Raw genomic sequence first — 15120 nt, forward strand, 5'->3', positions numbered from 1 at the left:
TGAGTACTACAACCTTTTAATATATCGCATTAATTCTATGAACTTGCTATAACAAACATCAATGTTATAAAATACACTTATAAACACAGCATGTTATTTTTCCTTTACTTGTCCTATGGGTAAAATACTCATTTTATAAAGAAGTTTGCAACTGGAATTAAAGTGTGTAATGTAAAATTAACTTCTAGTTAAAGAGCACAAAAATGAGTGTTAGAATTAGTCAAACATATCCCTCTGAGAAGATACCAGATAATTTAATGGAAAATAGGAACAGAGGAGTGCTTCCCTCTTTTTTTCTAGGCCAACATAGACTAGCAGAAGGGATTTTTTTCCCCACTCATATTACATAATAAAGTCCATATTTGAAAAACCTACAGGTAACATTCTACTCAATGGTGAGAAACCAAGAACTTTTCTTCTAAGATGAGTAACAAGACAGTGATGTCCGTTTTCTTTTACTCAACATAGTATTGGAAGTCTGAGCCACAGCAATCAGGCAAGCAAAAGAAATCAAAAGCATACAGACTGGTAAGGACTAAGTAATAAGAACTAGAACAAACAATCTTAAAGTTTATATGGAACCACAAAAGACCCTGAATAGTCAAAGCAATCTTGAAAAAGTGGAAGAAAATGGGAGGTATCACAATCCCAGATTTCAAGATATTCTATAAAGCTGTAGTAATCAAAATAGTATGATATTGGCACAAAAACAAACACATAGATCAATAGAGAGCCCAGAAATAAACCCATGATTATATAGTTAATAAATCTATGACAAAAGATTAAATATTCAATGTAAAAAGACAGTCTCTTTTCAACAACCCCACTGGTGTTGGGAAAATTGGACAGTTCCCACATTAGGTGCAATATTTACAATTTTTATATCTTCTTGTTGAATTGTTCCCTTTATGATTATATTGTGTCCTTCTTTGTCTCTTGTTAGTTTTTGTTTTAAAGCCTATTTTGTCCGATATAAGGATTGTTATCCCAGCTTCCTTTTCACCGCCATTTGCATGATAAATGCTTTTCTATCCCTTTACTTTTGATGTATCTGAAGTGAGTCTCTTATAGGCAGCATATAAATGGGTCTTGCTTTTTTATCTATTCCGTCATGCTATGTCTTCTGATTAGAGCATTTAGTCCATTTACTTTCAAAGTAATTATTGATAGAAATGTATTTATTGCCATTTTGTTACTTGTTTTATGGTTGTTTTTGTAGTTCTTTTCTGTTCCTTTCTTTTCTTGTTCTCTTCTCTCAGAGTTTGCTGGCTTTTTTAAATGATATATTTGGAGTCCTCTTTATTTTTTGCATATCTATTACTGGCTTTTAATTTTTGGTTACCAATCGGTTTGCATCTAACATCTTAGGAATATATTACATTGATGGTTCATCAAGGTTGAACCCATTCTTTTTTTTTTTTTTTAATTTAAATTCAATTAGCCAGCATATAGTACACCATTTTGATGCAGTGTTCAATGATTCCTTAGTTGTGTATAACACTCAATGCTCATCAAATCACGTGCCCTCCTTAACACCAATCACCCAGTTACTCCATCCCCCCACTCCCATCCTTTCTGTAACCCTCAGTTTGTTTCCTGGAGTCAAGAATCTCTCATGCTTTTTCTCCCTCTCTGATTTCTTCCCGTTCAGTTTTCCCTCCCTTCCTCTTGAACACATTCTTTACTCCTCTCCCCTCCATATTTTTAGGGATATGTGTCAAATTTTACATCCTTTTATTTTGTGAATCTCTTGACCAATTTTTATAGATACTTAAATTTACTGCTTTTGTGTTTCTTGCTCCTCTTGCTCTTACTTATGGTCTTATTTTCCACTCAAAGCGTCCCTTTTAACACTTCTGGTAGAGCTGGTTTAATGGTCATGAATTCCTTTAGCTTTTGTTTGTCTCAGAAACTCTTTATCTCTCCTTCTATTCTGAATGATAGCCTTATTGGATAGAGTATTCTTGGCTGCAGGTTTTTTTCTTTCAGCACTTTAAAAATATTATGACACTTTCTTCTGGCCTGAAAAATTTCTGCTGAAAAATCATCTGATAACCTTATAGGGTTTCTCCTTGATGTAACAGATTTCTTTTCTCTTGCTGATTTTAAAATTCTCTGTCACTACTTATTGCCATTTTAATTACTATGTACCTTGTCGTGGACCTCCTTGGTTGATTTTGTTGAGGGTTCTCTGTGTCTCCCAAATCTGGATTTCTGTTTCTTTCTCCAAATTTGAGAAGTTTTCAGCTATTTTTTCTTCAAATAAATTTTCTGCCCCCATTTCTCTTTCTTCTACTGGATCCCTCTAATGGAAATACTATTATAATTAACGGTGTCACTGAATTCCCTTTTTTCATTTTTTAAAAAATTTTACAAGATTTTATTTACTTATTTGACAGAGAGAGATCACAAGTAGGCTAAGGCAGGCAGAGGGGGAGGGGGAAGTAGGCTCCCTGCTGAGCAGAGAGCCTGATGTAGGGCTCAATCCCAGGACCCTGAGTTCATGACCTGAGCCAAAGGCACAGAGGCTTAACCCACTGAGTCACCCAGGCGCCCCTATTTTCATTTATTATTATTATTTTTTTTCTCTCTCCTGTTCAGCTTGATTGCTTTACATTACCCTCTTTTTCAAATTGCTGATTCATTCTTCTGCTTCTTCTAGTCTATTTTTTCTATTTGGTTTATTTTAAATTTTAGTTATTGAGTTCTTCATTTCTTTCTTTTTTTTTTAAATTTATTTATTTGAGAGAGAGAGAGAGATCACAAGTAGGCAGGGAGGCAGGCAGAGAGAGAGGGGGAAGCAGGCTCCCTGCTGAGCAGAGAGCCCGATGCGGGGCTTGATCCCAGGACCCTGAGATCATGACCCGGGCCGAAGGCAGAGGCTTTAGCCACTGAGCCACCCAGGCACCCTGAGTTCTTCATTTCTGATTGGCTCTTTGTTACATTTTCTTTCTCTTTATTAAGGGCCTCAGTGACATTCTCCACTCTTTTCTCAAGTCCAGTAAGTATCTATATGACCATTACTTTAAATTCTCTATTAGGGGTATTACTTATCTTCATTTCATTTAATTCTTTTGCTGTAATTTTGTCCTGTTCTTTCATTTGGGACATATTCCTCTGTATCCTCATTTTGTCTAACTCTCTGTATCTGCTTCTGTTTTAGGAAAGTTAGCTACATCTCCTGCTCTTAAAAGTAGTGACCTCATAAAGAAGAGTTTCTGTAGTGCCCTGCAGTGCAATGTTCCTGCTCACCAGAACTTGGTGCTTCAAGTCTGTCTCTTATGTATGTTGTGTGTGCCCTAGTGTTATGGCTGAGCTTCTTTTGCTCTCAGTCCAGTTGTCTGCAATCATTCTCTTTGCCTATTTTGGGCAGGGTTTAGTCCCTGTGTTGTCAATATGCTAGTCTGTGGCTGCCTAAGGCTTGAGTTGAGTCAGACTAGGTATTTTCCAGAGATGCAGTAGCACCAAACTGTAGGGTAGTTACCCTGTGTTGTCCCCTGAGAACCTTTCATTGGTGGTTGGGGCCAGTAGTCAGACAAGATATCTGTCCCCAACCCACTACTGGTGTCATAGTTGGACTGATGTGTGTGTTCTTCCCCTCTCCCGTGTGATAGGAGTCTCTTTGGGGTGATGCTGACCCCTGTTGGGGCTGCTTACATACTGCCAGGCTTGTAGCACTGATTGATGGGCTTTGGTTAAGTGTGTACTGAAAGGGCAGGTCTGCAGGAGAATACTTGGGTGGGACATACTGTTAGCAAATTAGGTGGACAGTGTTGTTCCCGTGTTGGTTCCCACAGGTATGTAAGTGTCTAGGCTGGGGGTGGGGGAGGGAAATTGCACCTGTCATCTCTTTTGTTCTTGAAGTCCCCCAAGGACCCCTGCCCCTCTAGCACATGCTCTAAGATTTATACACAAATCTCCCTCCATAAATCCCACGTGCTTTTCAAACTGCTGTATGTCCCTCCTGCCCATGGATAGTCCCTCAGGTTAATTTAGCTCTCAGCCGTATCTCTGAGGCTCTTCTTGCCCTCTTCAATGTGGTATCTTCTCTCCATGTAGTTGTGAAGAGTCTGTTCTGCCAGTCCTCAGGTTGTTTTCTGGATTATTTACACTGATGTGGCTGTTACCTAGTTGTGTCTTTGAGACGTGGTGAATTTAGGGTCCTCCTACTCTGCCATCCTACCCAGAAGTCTTCAATGTTTATTTGGTTCAACATTTTCCTTACTGATTTATTGAAGGGTTGGATTTCCTTGATTAGGAATCATCAGGAAAAATGATTAAATAGTTTTCCACTTCTAAAACAAGATTGCACTAACTATCCTTACACAATATCAGTATTTTATTGGGCTTTTGTATCTACATATACATTCTCAAAGCTGGCATTCCTGGGGCAAAGGACAGGTTTGCATGTTTAAAATTGTAGAAAATATTAAGGGATTACTTTCAAAATGTTATAAGTCTTTTGCCTTCTAGCAAGGTAGGAAAGGGTTTCTTGTCCTAAATCTATACTATCACCAGATGTAATGGAACTTAATCAAACTTACTTATCTGTTCATATGTGTATTGATCATTTAGATTTTTCTTTTTAAAACAATTTTCCTGTTCATAACCATGCCAATTTTCTATGGTGGTGTTTTGTCTTTCTTATCAGTTTTCAGAGTTGCTGATATTAAGGACATTAATCTTTGTCTGCTATATGAACTGCAAATATTTTTTCCCTAGTCAATAGTTTGATTTTTAACTTTGGTGGCAGTAGCTTTACTACAACCACTTTAAATTTTATTTGGTCACATATTTCTACCTTTATCTTTTTAAATTTTTTCTTTACCTTTTAAAACAAAATAGGACTTTAGGAGGACTATTATTGAGTCTTCTTACCCAAAAAACACAGTTTTTCTATTTATTTGGATGATGTTCTTTAATAAAAATTTCCCCCATAAAGATGTTATTGTTTGCTTGTGAAATTTATTTCTATGACTTTAATAGTCTGATAACTAGCGTAAATGCATTTTTTACCCTTTTTATTTCTATTTATTTATTTATTTATTTACCATTTCCACCTAGTTAGTTCCAGTGGAGTAAAAAGGCTATTGATTTTTCTATTGGGGCGCCTGGGTGGCTCAGTGGGTTAAGCCTCTGCCTTCAGCTCAGGTCATGATCTCAGGGTTCTGGGATCGAGTCCCACATCAGGCTCTCTGCTCATAGGGAGCCTGATTCCCCCTCTCTCTCTGCCTCTCTCTCTGCCTGCCTCTCTGCCTACTTGTGATCTCTCTCTGTCAAATAAATAAATAAAATCTTAAAAAAAAAGGCTATTGATTTTTCTATAATGATTTTCTATACCCACCTTACTACATTCTTCTAATATTTTAAATAATACCTCCTGGGTTTTATAGAAATATGTAAATTTCACCTGCAAATGAAGATAAGATTTTTTCAAGACTTCTTTAGGAGTTAATTGTATTAATTCACTAGCTATAATGCTATATCTATTTTATAATACACTAATGAATTGGCAGTAAGAGAGATCCCTAATTTGCTCCTATTTTCAAAGAAAATTTTCCAGCATTCATGTAAAATGGTTGCAATGGGTTTTGGTAATTAATTGCCACCATGTTTAAGGGCTTTCCTTCTGCTCTGCTTACAGGATTTTAGCTTTTAATTTACTGAGGCAAAGAAATATATTACAAGAGTCTTTGATATTGACCATTTATATATTCCTGGAATAAATCTTAGATGGTAATGCTAGCCTGTTGGATTTTATTGAATAACATGTTACTTATAATACTTGTAGCTATTGTCATATATGAAACTGGTCCATATTTAACTGTACTATCATCATCAAGGTTTTCGTTAAGCTTACATTAGCTTTCTCAAACTTACTGTGGAGTTTTCCATCTTTTGCATGATCTGTAATTTCTCAAATAAAATAAGAATTATTTCATCTTTGAAAGTAGGTACAATCCATGGGAACTCCAACCCCACGTGTAGGCATGTTTGTGTTGACACATTTTCAGTAAAGCTTACTCTTTTTCTAACAATCCGCAGTCAAGGTTTCCTTATCATAACCTCCTGAGGGTGGACTTGTTCTTCTTTCACTGAAATACAGTTCAGTGTATTTGTTCCCATGTGATGTGGGGGTCTCTATTCTGGCACACATGTTATGTGGGGGTCTCTATTCTGGCACGTCACCTTCACAGCCTCTTCTATCCTGGTTATAGCTCTTAAAATCGCAAGTTTTAGATGACAAAGATATGCAAATGCCCTCAGAGTAGCCATTGGTGTTAGTGCCCATCTCATGTTCTGCACTTACATCACACTTAATTTTTGGCCTTGAGAATATTCCTAAATTTTTTGCATGTCCTACTAAGCATTTAAAATACAATAATATTTTAGTTGTAACTTTTAGTTGTTTCATCGAGAGATGATTTTCAGCCACCTTTTGGGGCCACCTTGTATGTGTTTCCTATAATCAATACACTATTTGAGTTTGCGTTTAAGCATAATCCGATTTTTTAGGTCTTTTGAGAGGAAAATTCAATCTGTACATATTTAATGTGCTAAAATTAGCCTTGGTCTTCTTTCCAATTTTTTGTATGTCATTGCTATAAATTTTCTTGATTCTGACATGGTGAAACTGTTGATAATTTCTTCCCCCCTTGTTAAGTTGGACATTCTACTTTCCTTTTCTAATCCTCCAGTTCAATTCACAACAGTCATAAATCAATCTATCCTTTTTTATTATTGCATCAAAATTGAATAATTGTAAGCTCCTCTCCCACACAAATTTGCTTGCTCACGCATCCCTTACACCCCCGCCATCTACATAGCATGCTTCTATCACCCCATGTTTCATGGGTATCATGCCCCTTCCTAAATCCTGCTTTTTTGGAGATTGTTTACACACATTTACTTCTAGCTTCTTGAACCATAACTACTTTTTCCCGAAGGATTCTTGTGTGACATTTTTATTGTCATCTTTTACTTGGATTGGACACCTACCTCTCTTCTTTCCTTATCAGCCTCTCTGGTCTACATCTGCTTTTCCTTTGCTACTTCTCCAATATACTTATGATTAGCATACTTTAGAATAGTTTGCTCATATAAATATCACAAGTTGTATACTCTTTTAAACTTTCCTTTTCAAAATTTATTTTTTCTTCCAATTTTTATTTGAATTCTAGTTATTTAACATATAGTGTAATATTGGTTTCAGGAATAGAAGTTAGTGGTTCGTCACTTACATGTAACAGCCAGTGCTTATTATATCAATACCTTAATTGATACCTTAATTAATACTTTAATACCCATCACCCACCAAAATGCATTTTTACCATGGACGTGACTATTGTTGCTGCATACAGATTCTTTGCTCTCAATAGTCTGTACATATATTAACTCACTGCCTTCTACCTTCCAACAACGTAGATGAGTTGTATCTGATGCACAGTACATTTATTTTGCTTTTGCTGATTTTTTAAGCCTGCTGAGAGGCTTTAACATTTTTCCTTATGCTTGCAACCAAGGAAGGTCACCAGGACATGCCTAGGAATTTTTTTTTTTTTTTTTCATTTAGTCTCCCTGAGATTTAGTGACTCCTTTCAATCTACTGATTTATGCTTTTCCTCAATTTAGGAACATTTTTCTCTCATTATTAATTTTCTTCTATCCATTCTCTTTTTCCTCCAGGAGCTTGTATTGGTCACATCAGAGTGGTTAGTCTCTTTCGCTTTTTCCTTCATGATTTCTGCCATTTCTTTGAGGTCTCCCACCACTTGATCTTCTGTATTAATAATTCTTTCTCAACATCAACCACGCCCTTTTTCAGCTCTTTTTTTTTTTTTTAAAGTTTAGCTAAAGTTTCAGAAAGTTTGTTTTGTGTCTCAATTGCCTATGCTTGAGACATTAAAAAACAAAACAAAACAAAACAAACCCTGCTGTCTTCCATCAATTATACTTGTTTGGGAAACTCCTATACTTGATCATCTTGGTTTTCTGAGTTTCATCCTTAGTTTCTGGGTCCCTTTGTATGAGAATAATTTTTATTTGCATGTTCATGACTGCATTTTTTTTTTTTTTTTTTTTTTTGTCTTTTAGGATCTATTGAGCAGTGACAAATGAGAACTTGTAGGGGGGACTGTGATTTTTATGCTAAGTGACTTAAAAACCCATGGTCCTCTGCTGGGCAGCAAGGAGGGAGCTGCCGTTTGTCAAGGCTCATCCTAGGCTGGTGGAATCCATTTCCAACTGCCTCTACCTGGAAACAATTAAGCTTCTAGCTAGGCTCCTTTCCTGGCTCATCAACATCAGTGGGATTTTTTGGATCTCTCTGGACCACAAGCAACCACGAGGCAGGTGTAACTCCTACGCAGGGTCAGCCCCAGACAGCCAGAGGATCCAAATCTCTGCCGTAAGTTTTTTGTTTGTTTTAAAATCTTTTTGTTTTATTTATTTATTTATTAACATATAATCCATAAGCTTTAACAAAGAGGCGAGTTTTCTCCAGCTCTGGTTTCTTAGTCTGGGTCTTGTAACAATATGAAGACCATTGGGGGAATCACTGGAGAAACTGAAACAAGAGAGGTCTGTCCTGATGGTCCAACCTGCAGCTGGACCTGGCTATTGTATTAGCGGAGGGAACAATGACAGGCACCCACACATCTATCTCTAGGCTTCGCCTGTATTTTCAGACTTTCTTTCCAAAGGAAAGAATGAAATCCATATCAAAGTGTCTTTTTTTTTTTTTTTTTAAGTTGGGAACTACTGATACATACCTGAAATATATCCAAATAGATTGTCAAATTATATGTAAATACAACTAATCACTTTACTAACTTTGCATTTGCTATCAAGAGACAGATGGAATGGTCTCTTTAAAGGATCATAATTCATGATTAAATATGCAGCTGGATCCATTTGCATTATTATTTGCTCAGTGGGAAAATCTATGTGCTTTTCAAACCCACCAAGAGCCACTAAAAATGCATTTAGCAAACTGTTATGTGATTATGTGTAAATACCATATTCCCACTCATTTTCCTACTGGGGTTCCTGATTCCAGTACTCGTGGGATCCAATCCCTCATTTTAACATAATTTTTTAATTATTATAAGCTAACACTCCAGTTCTCTGAGAAACAGTAATCCCAAGGTGGTAAAATTTTATGAAAAATGTTATACATGAAAACATATGTAACTTGGTTATAACTAGGGATTACTCTCGTGTAGGGAAGAACTATGTCAGGAATTAAAGGTGTGATTTAGGAAAATCAAATTAGCTTACATGTTCATGAAGTATTCTAATGTAGGCCGGAAGGTTTAGTGCTGCGTTTCAATTCAGAGGAATATCACAGTTCAGAAGCATTGGAGTGGAACAGTGAGGGGGAAGCTGTAGCAACCCCTCTCAGTGGGTGGCTCCAGCCCATGTCAGGGAACTGAGCCTTGACAATAGCTGAACAGGGAGGAACTTGCCAGGGTCATGCTGTTGGCCATACAAAAGGGAGAAGGCCCCAGGGCTGCCTGCAGAACCTAGACACCTGAAGAAGTGCTCATAAGAATCAACTAGAAATGTGTCCATTTTCAGGCTTCTTCCAAATCCCAGGCAGTCAATAGTGCAACCCCACGGGAGGGTGGATTCTCACTCATCACTACTGGTCTGGGAGGGCACGTGCCATTGCTGTGCCCCTTCCCTCTGCAGCTCCCACATGGACAGGGTCCATGGGACCTTTCCTCTGTCTCTGATCCCTGCAGCACATGATACGGTGTGTGAGTGCTTACAAGTTGAAACTCATCTTTTCAAGAATGAAGTTAAGTGATAAACTTCCCATAAATATTGTCACATTCCTTAAAACAACTTGGAAACAGTACGTGAAGAAAACAAGTATTTTTCTCCCTACAATTTTCCTAAGTCAGTGTTTTCCAATTCTTTTTTTTTTTTTTTTAAACACCCCCTCCTCCCCAACCAGGGGTCTTTTTAGATATTTTGTTTCTAATCACCACCCCATATGGAATTTTAATACCACAGATATGTTATATATCTACATATCTATATCTATATCTGTATCTATATATATATACCTACTTCATATGTCTATCTCTGCTTTATAAATAGAAAGAGTAAGATTTTTTTTTTTGCCTCCCTAAAAACCAATTGTTACCCCTTTACAGGTGTTTTCACTCCCTGTTGAAAATGCACACTCTATAGATATATCTGGTTTCATGTCACCATAGCAAATTTTAACTAATATTTTCAGGAGTGCAGGTTATATGAGTTCTTTAGGCAAAGAACTATGCTTTGTTATTTCTTCTCCAAGTTTTCATTTCATAATAATACTTATGCCATTTCATATATACCATAATGCACCCTCTTGTCCTCAAGAAAATTACCAATAATGGAATGCAGATTTAAAAATTAGAGGAGTTATTCCAAAAAACAGTATTATATTTGTTTCCAGGAAACTATGTCACTTGTGAAAATTTTTTTTAGAGTGAAAAGTATGAGAAATTGATTTAAAATGCTTGTTTACTAAAATAACTTGCAATTGGATTTGTGAGGCTAACAGGTAAAACAGTAAGATGAGTGCCAAATTTCTGAGGCTAAGGAGAAAAATAACCAAATGAAAATGACATGCATAATGTAAATACAACAATAGAAATCGTTCTGCCCTTTTAATTCAATGAATAATGTATGAGCATTTATAGGTGACAAATTATAAATGAGCTGATTGTGCCGTGTGGGTCTGAGAAAATAAAATGGTAGAGATGCTGCCCAAATGTAGGAAAGATACTTGAAATATGTTATCCAAGATTTGTGTTTCAGTCTCTATTTCACACTTCCATAGGAACATAATGGATATTAATGAGAAAATGAATGCGAATTTGTCACAAAAGAAGATTAGAGAACACAAGTCATAAGATATCCAATTCAGGTAACTCTCTTCTCCTAAATGAAATTCAGATTAAATAACATCAAAATAAATGCTTATCTGCATCCCTCTAGAGGTGTCTGTAAATCACCTGCTCTTAGCCTACAGTGTACCTTCAGTATTCCACATAAATAGTAAACTTCTGAAATGGATCACGGAATAGTTGAAAAGGTCATAATTATATTATTTTTCACCTATCAGGGTCCTGTCCAAGTCCTTTGGAAGAAAGGACCAAAAATATTATTGTCAGAAGAAGCTTATTTAATGAAAATTTTCCAAAAAGGAAATTAAACTTAATGATAATCGGAAAGACTGCTGTTATGGCAAACGTGTCAGTTTCTTAATTTGGTCATTTCTTGTGATTAATGAGGTGAAATATGGGTGTCAGATTTTGTTGGAAGTTAAATAAATGGGTCTTTCATTTAATTTTATTTTAACAAATATCATAAAGCCAAATGTCCTCAGAGGGACACAGAAGCTACTCTTCTAGAAAAGATTAGTTTTTGAAAGATGGCAAATAGTCCATGCTTTAAGAAAGCCTTTCTGCTTCAAACACACAGCTGCCATAGAGAAACAGGAAACCAGAGAGACATCTTGGATTTAAACAAAGTAAACCTCTCTCCTGACCAGATATGCTGTTCTTTATTGCTGGCTTCATTGTGCTAGCTCTCCCATCAATTTGTGACTTTCTTAAAAGAGGAATTTTGGGAGTGCCTGGGTGGCTCATTGGGTTAAGTCTCTGCCTTTGGCTCTGGTCATGATCTTAGGGTCTTGGGATGGAGCCCGCTTTGGGCTCTTTGCTCAGCGGGGAGCCTGCTCCCTTCCACCCCCGCCTGCCTCTCTGCCTGCTTGTGATCTCTGTCTGTCAAATAAATAAATAAAATCTTTTTTAAAAAAAAAAGAGGATTTTGTTAAAACTGTTAATCTTCTGTGCATAACACTGTGCTGATAAGTTTCTGTTAAACGTATAGTCTAACAGATACACCTTTATATTTATAAGTTTTTATACAATAAGAAAAAAGTACTGTTCAAGTTTTAGTACTTAAGAGAATGAGACTATCCATTTATATTCATTATAAAAATGTGATTTTGTGTATAATACTACTAACAATGTTTAATCTTAGATCAGAATTAAAAATGAAAACTCTTACCAAAGAAAGCAAATTCATCTTTTCACATGTATACATAGCCTAAAAAAAACAAAGAAAAGTTTTTCCTGTTTCTTAACTAATTTTTAAATTTAGGTTAGTAGCAAAACTGGTCTCTAGCTATATAACAGAAGCTAAGCAGCTTAATTTGTGCTTAAAAGTTGTTTTTTAGACTGCAAGATGATTCTTACGGGCACAGTGGTTTATTTTGGATTTTTTAAAAAGATTTTATTTATTTATTTGACAGAGAGAGGGAGATCACAGAGTAGGCAGTACTTAATAAGTACTTAATAATTACTAAGTATCAGTAGGCAGAGAGGCAGGCAGAGAGAGGGGGGGAAGCAGGCTCCCTGCTGAGCAGAGAGCCCCGTGTGGAGCTCGATTCCAGGACCCTGAGATCATGACCTGTGTAGAGGCTAAACCCACTGAGCCACCCAGGCGTCCCTATTTTGGATTTTTGAAATTATCCTGGAATTTGTGGGAACTCAAGAAATTACTTCTCTGAAAGCACAGGGCCATGTGTGATCTATTTTAAAAATAAACTTTCTAAAATATCATATTATGCTATTGCCTTAAATACTGAATCATGATAGCCCATACACTTGAATTTCTGTTACTACAGCTATTTTAAGAAGTAAATAGGGCAATGAATTCTTTTAAAGTACTTGGGGACATAATAGAATCTCCCCCAAATGGCAGTTATTATTGTTGTTAGTACTAGTATATTTGAATTTAACACATAAAGATGTTAGTTGACATACTCTCTGTTTTTATAGTTCAAGCCAAAGTTGAGAACAACTGCTTATTTTTATAAATACAGTTTTATTGGAACACCACCACTCTGAGCCCACACTCATTTTTGTACAACAACGGTAGGGTTGAGTAGCTGAGACAAAGAGCATGGGGCCTGAAAAGCCTGTGATGGTTATTATCTGGCTCTTTAAGAAAAACTTTGCTGACTTATCCCTGTTCACTGAATCTGCTTCCTATGTCCTTGCCTCAGCTGGTTCTGTCCCAGTGCACAGCTTCCTCCACAGCCCTTTCCAGAAGGGGATGCTCATGCTCCAGTGTCCCACATGGCCCATGGAGGATAGCATGTGGATGAGGAGGAGATGTCTTGTCTCTTACTCCTCAACACCCTTTAAGGTATATTCCATCAGTTTAAGACATTCTCTCATCTGACCCTCCCTGTGGCTGCCATTCATTAATCTCTCCATCAGGTTTTCCTATGTGCCCCTGCCTACACTCCTTCCCCAAGAACTGGCCTCACACAGAATGAATTCAATGTCATTGTGAAGATTTTAGCCAACATCTTAGTTTGATAGCTCCTTGCCATCTTGCCTGGACTCCATCGTTACGTTTGAGACAATCACAACCATGTAACACTTCGTATTTTATGTTTAGTTTTCCAGAATTTTTCTGAAATCCTAAATCCTTGGTCCCACTTTCCTTATAACCTGCAGCCCATTGACAGACACTTGAAGCAGGTAGAGTGTAATATTCCTCCAGGAAGCTCCCAACTATCTTCATGTTAATGGCTTGCTAGAAGGAGAAACAACCTTAACTTGATAATGACAAGGCCTCAGCTATCCTGTGAGTCTTCTTTAACATAAGAAAATCCTTTTGAAACCTCCCTTTTCCTTACTTCCCCCAAATCCCAATTATGTAAGCAGCCGCCCCTCACAACCCTGGGGTGGCAGCTCTTTCTGCCCAATGGTCCTGTCCCTCTGCTTTAATAAACCACCATTTTGCACCAAAAACCCAAAACTTTTTCTAGCTCTCTCAGCTCCACCAGCCTGGAAAATCTCCAGAGCTGCCTCAGTCTCAGTGTTGCCTTTCTCCTTTTTATGCGAGGCTAAAAAAGGCATATACCCATCTAAATTGGTATCATTATGAATTTGTAGCTTCAAAATTCAGCTGGGTCTTTAGCATTGGAATTAATGTATCTTTAATTGCCTTATTTTTACATTCTTCACAGGGTCCATAGCTTCCCATTTGATAGTCTTATTATCAGGCTGGATATAGACCTTGCTTTCTACTCCAGACAGAAATCACTTGACTGGGATTCCTTCAATGTTCGAATCCTTGCATTAGAAATTCACCTGCAAATATTACTATTGGCCCATGTTTTTCTGTGCTTTTAATGACAATTCAATCATTGTGTGCTGGATCTACAGCAAAATTATACCCATTTTTCAAGTGTCAGGCTGTATATAATTTCTTCATGAGCTCCTGTCATTGGTACTCCACCGCATAAAACACTTGGCTGTTTATTGTCTATGTTTCTTGCTAAACTGTAAGCTCCATATTCCACACTGTAATTAGGCAGCATCACATCACAGTAGAAATTTAATCTAAATATTTTCTTACAGACAACAAACCTCCAAGAAGAGGGGAATTCACAGGTGACTCCTTAAAAAGAACTCAACTATATGGCAAATTGATTTTTTTTAACATGGAAAATGCTTTTATAATAAAAGTAGTCAAATTATTATTTTTCTGTCTTTTAAGTTTACTTTTTCATATATCCTATTTCTTTTTTTTTTAATATTTTATTTATTTATTTGACAGACAGAGATCACAAGTAGGCAGAGAGGCAGGCAGAGAGAGAGGCGGAAGCAGGCTCCCTGCCGAGCAGAGAGCCCGATGCGGGGCTTGATCCCAGGTCCCTGGGATCATGACCTGAGCTGAAGGCAGAGGTTTTAACCCACTGAGCCACCCAGGCGCCCCTCTAGTCCCACTTATTGACAAGACTGTCTTTCCCACTGAATTTCAGTGGTGCCCTTGTTTTCCAATCAATTTCTACAAAAAATAATCTTCCTGGGATTTTGATTGGGATTGCAGTTAAGCATGTGTTCCATTTACTTACCCCCATAATCTCAGCAATATGAGACTTCCAATTCTATAACATGGTATATTACTTGATTGATATATATATCTTTAATTTCTCTTCTTGAATATATATATATATATATATATATTTTTTTTTTTTTTAATTTTATTTATTTATTTGACAGACAGAGATCACAAGTAGGCAGAGAGGCAGGCAGA

At 36.9% G+C, this 15120-nt stretch overlaps 1 protein-coding gene across 3 annotated transcripts in view; it reads right to left on the minus strand.

Moving 5' to 3' along the window:
- Positions 1-15120, minus strand: part of LOC111147028 (sodium leak channel, non-selective) — a 291306-nt gene that overhangs the window by 159092 nt on the left and 117094 nt on the right. The gene's annotated exons all lie outside the window — the stretch shown is intronic.

The sequence above is a fragment of the Enhydra lutris genome, unplaced genomic scaffold (genome assembly GCF_002288905.1).
Source record: "Enhydra lutris kenyoni isolate GAN:26980312 unplaced genomic scaffold, ASM228890v2 scaffoldscaffold15, whole genome shotgun sequence".
Classification (NCBI taxonomy): Eukaryota; Metazoa; Chordata; class Mammalia; order Carnivora; family Mustelidae; genus Enhydra; species Enhydra lutris.